Consider the following 4,956-nt stretch of genomic DNA (forward strand, 5'->3'; position numbering starts at 1 on the left):
ACCTCTTCAAGGAATACCTGGATAGGATAAGTAATCCTTCTAACCCCCCCTTAAAAGATTTAGATGCACTATTGTAAAGTGGTTGTTCCACTGGATATTATAGGTGAATGCACCAATTTGTAAGTCGCTCTGGATAAGAGCGTCTGCTAAATGACTAAAATGTAAAAATGTAAAATGAAACGGTGAGTAGGAAAAGAGGGAATATTATTCTGATTAGCTACTGGCATTCACTTGGCAGCCTGTTAAGGCACACATATCAGGGGCTAGCTTCATGGCTAACGCCACCTAGCTAACATTAGCTGGATAGCTAGCTAGTGACATCAAAAGTTGATAAAGACGTGGATAGGTGAAATGTCAACACAGCTGGATACATCGTCGTTTCTGTAAACTTGTTGGGCATATACATATAACTATATACAAGTCTGGCTGGCTAGCTATCTATAGTATAGGTAACTGTGCACTGAAGTACATCCATATGAAGTAGGTAAGTTAATATATAGGTCAATGAGTATATCCCTGCTTTACCGGTCCTAGCTAACGCTACGGTACCACCTTTTATGTTACCAAACACGAAGCTGTCTCCAAAATTGAAAGGTGTCTCTACAGTAATAAACTTAGCTGTGAAAGCGAGTGTGTGCTTGCTTGCCAGTGTGATACAAAATGCTGCAAAGTAATATCAAAACGTGCAAACTACAGTTCAGGTAAAGTTCAAGGAGAGGGACGGAAGCTATACTGTTACATTGGTGCCGTGACCCGGATCATTGGTTGCTGCGGAAAAGGAGGAGGTCAAAAGGGTAACCGATGTGAAATGGATAGCTAGTTAACGGTGGCTTGGCCTGCGTGTAGAGGTACAAAGTGGGTAGGACCCGACAGCACTGTCTTGACTGTATACAGAGAGAGAATCCCTCCCTGAGTCTCAGTTCTCTGAGTTAAACTAAAAACAGCAAAATCGTAATGTATGGAATGGATCCATGACCGACATAATGACTATTCAACAACCTATGGGTTTCGAGTGTCTTACAGGACTGAGGACTCCCGGGCTGTATGATGCAGACCAAGGACAGCGGCTGAGAAAGCAACAATATTGTGGATGAAATATACTGAACAAAAATATAAATGCAAAATGTAAAGTGTTGGTCCCATGTTTCATGAGCTGAAATAAAAGATCCCAGAAATGTTCTACAGGCACAAAAAGCATATTTCTCTCAAATTTTGAGCAGAAATTTGTTTACATCGCTGTTAGTGAGCATGTCTCCTTTTCCAAGATAATCCATCCACCTCAAGAAGCTGATTAAAGAACATGATCATTACACAGGTGCACCTTGTGCTGGGGACAATAAAAGGCCACTCTAAAATGTGAGGTTTTGTCACACAACACAATGCCACAGATGTCTCAAGTTTTGAGGGAGCGTGCAATTGGCATTCTGACTGCAGGTATGTCCAACAGAGCTGTTGCCAGAGAATTGAATGTTAATTTCTCTACCATAAGCCAATTCCAACATCGTTTTAGAGAATTTGGCAGTACGTCCAACTGGCCTCACAACCGCAGACCACGTGTATGGCATCTTGTGGGTGAGTGGTTTGCTGATGTCAGCGTTGTGAACAGAGTGCCCCAAGGTGGCGGTGGGGTTATGGTATGGGCAGGTAGGCATAAGCTACGGACAACGAACACAATTTAATTTGATCAATGGCAATTTGAATGCAGAGATAACGTGACGAGATCCTGAGGCCCATTGTTGTGCCATTCATCTGCCGCCATCACCTCATGTGTCAACATGATAATGCACAGCCCCATGGTTCAAGGACCTGTACACAATTCCTGGAAGCTGAACATTTCCTAGTTCTTCCACGGCCTGCATACTCACCAGACATGTCACCCGTTGAGCATGTTTGGGATGCTCTGGATTGACGTGTATGACGGCGTGTTCCAGTTCCCGTCAATATCAGCAACTTTGCACAGCCATTGAAGAGGTGTGGGACAACATTCCACAGGCCACAATCAACAGCCTGATCAACTTTATGCGATGGAGATGTGTTGTGCTGCATGAGGCAAATGGTGGTCACACCAGATACTGACTGGTTTTCTGATCCACGTCCCTACCTTTTTTTAAAGGTATCTGTGACCAACAGATGTATATCTGTATTCCAAGTCATGTGAAATCCATAGATTAGGGCCTAATAAATGTATTTCAAATGACTGATTTCCTTATATGAACTGTAAATCAGTCAAATCTTTTAAATTGTTGCATGTTGTGTTTAGAATTTGGTTCAGTGTATATGTATTCCTGCTCTGTCACTTTACAGCCCTGTTTACATATATGCTACTGCCAGTCACTTTTCAGCCCTGTTTACATATATATGCTACTGCCAGTCACTTTACAGCCCTGTTTACATATATATGCTACTGCCAGTCACTTTACAGCCCTGTTTACATATATATGCTACTGCCAGTCACTTTACAGCCCTGTTTACATATATATGCTACTGTCAGTCACTTTACAGCCCTGTTTACATGTATATGCTACTGTCAGTCACTTTTTATGTACTGTATAAACCCACCTCAACCACTCCAGTACCTCTGCACATTGAATAATTTACTGACTTGTATATACTTGCATTCTTCTGTTTCTTTAACTCTCATCGTAGTTCTTGTGTGGTTTTTAGTCATACTTTTATTTTTGTCAATCTATTTTCTATTATCTATGTTATTATTATTATTATTATCACAGCATTGTTGGAAAGGGCTCTCAAGGTAAGAATGTCACCGTACTGTTTTACACCTGTTGTATCCTGTGCACGTGGCAAATAAACCTTTAAAAAATTGAAACTACTAATACATTAGCCCAACTTCAGGAGGTGGATGAGCACACACCCCTGGGGGCCCCCGTGTTGAGGGTCAGCGTGGCGGGCGTGTTGTTGTCTTCTCTTACCACCTAGGTTCGGCCTGTCAGGAAGTCCAGGATCCAGTTGCAGAGGAAGGTGTTCAGTCCCGAGCATGGTGACGAGCTTGGAGGGCTCTATGGTGTTTAACGCTGAGCTGTAGTCGATGAACAGCATTCTCACATACGCATTCCTCTTGTCCAGGTGGGAGAGGGCAGTGTGGAGTTCAATTGAGATTGCATCGTCTATAGATCTGTTGGGTCGGTATGCAAACTGGAGTGGGTCTAGGGTGTCTGGGATGATGGAGGGGATATGTGCCTTTCAAAGAACTTTATGATTAGTGCTAGTGCTACAGGACGGTAGTCATTGTGGCAAGTAGCCTTAGAGTTACACCAGCAGCATACCACCCTGCATCCCTCTGCTGGCTTACCTCTGAAGTTAAGCAGGGTTGGTCCTTGTTGGGAGACCAGATACTGGAAGGGGTGTTGGAGGGCCAGTAGGAGGCACTCTTTCCTCTGGTCTAAAAAAATTATATCTCAATACTTCAGTGTGGTTATTGTGAACATTGCCTTGTATAGGGTGTTGTCTTTCAGCTGGGATGTTAAATGGGTGACCTGACTCTCTGTGGTCACTAAACATCCCATGGCACTTATTGTAAGAGTAGGGGTGTTAACCCTGGTGTCCTGGCCAAATCTGACCACCTAATCATCCCCAGCTTCCAATTGGCTCATTCCTTCCTCTCCCTGTAACTATTCCCTAGGTTGTTGCTGTAAATGAGAATGTGTTCTCAGTCAACTTTCCTGGTAAAATGAGAGTTAAATAAAAAAAATTGGGGACAGGAATGATGGTGGTCAGCTTGAGATTATAGACTAGGACAAGGAGAGGTTGAAAATGTCTGTGCATGCATGGAGAAATGTGCCCTGGAATATTGTGTGTCCTTACTGCTTAACTCTGTATTCATCTTTGATCATTCAATTCTGTTGCAGAAGAGAGTGGATGGTCCTCTGCCTTGTCCTAGCTAACTGTGCTATGTAAGTTAGCGATTAGCAACGTGACCCTGGCTTTTCGGTGTGTTTACAATTCGTGAAGTGTGGGCTGTCCCAGAGACCGTATGGGCAGTGCACCCGGAGGAAGGTGGAGATGTGCACGTCCGATTAATCAATATTCATAAGGTGCCATAGGTTGGTGTTCGGAAGGGTGGAACTAAACCAGCATTTCCGCACTAGGACAGGTAATAAAAGTCTCATGGAATGTAGGCCTACATTGAACACCACACATTGGCTGCTAATGTAGGCTGACTGATTGAACAGCTATTTTCTTGTTAAAATGTTATGGGATGCATTTTCTCCATTGTTTTTGCGCAAAAATACTAATGAATACTGTAGTGTTTAATGTAGTATTTTTGCAGTACGCTTAGTATACTGTAGTATTTACTGTAGTGTTTCTATAGACATTACTGTAATACTGTATACTGTAGTATTTACTAATAGGGTTTTTGTTTTATTATCTTTTGTTTAATTCTCTTTTTTAAATTATATTTTGTTAGGGCTTTCTCCTTAAGGAAACCTACTGAACAAATACTGAAAGAGCAAATTGTTCATAACCTGTAAGTGTAATGTTGACGCAGGGAGTCAGGAAGCAGGTGACTGATGATGAGACACAGGTGGGCGTAAAGATGGGTTGCCAGGACAGGTGGTAAGTAGACTGGCGACGTCGAGCGCTGGAGAGGGAATCTGTCCACAACCACCAGAATGGGGGTGAAATCAATGGACAGATAAGGCGTGTGGCCCCTACCTCCACGGGTTCTGGCTCTCAGAGCGGTCAACGAAGGAGGGAGAGAGGCGATGGGGGTGCCGACGCCCCCAAAGAAGATTATCCAAACGGATGGCCATCGCAATGACTTTGTCATCTCGGCACGCCAACCATCTGGACCGCTTCGCACAATACTCTTCTGTATAGGGTGCAGAGCACTGGCTCATTCAATCCGCTGGATGCTGCCACTGTCCAAAAGGTGAGTGCATACTCCACCGTGGTCTGGCCCACTCCAAAGCCCGTCCGGTCAGAAGGGAAATAACC

At 43.6% G+C, this 4,956-nt stretch overlaps 1 non-coding gene across 1 annotated transcript; it reads right to left on the bottom strand.

Annotated features, from left to right (window-relative positions):
* Positions 1 to 4,423: 4,423 nt before the first annotated feature.
* Positions 4,424 to 4,478, bottom strand: LOC123726801 (U7 small nuclear RNA). The gene has a single exon (XR_006758949.1). It is a non-coding gene; the product is annotated as a U7 small nuclear RNA (small nuclear RNA).
* Positions 4,479 to 4,956: the final 478 nt, after the last annotated feature.

The sequence above is a fragment of the Salmo salar genome, chromosome ssa01 (genome assembly GCF_905237065.1).
Source record: "Salmo salar chromosome ssa01, Ssal_v3.1, whole genome shotgun sequence".
Taxonomy (NCBI): domain Eukaryota; kingdom Metazoa; phylum Chordata; class Actinopteri; order Salmoniformes; family Salmonidae; genus Salmo; species Salmo salar.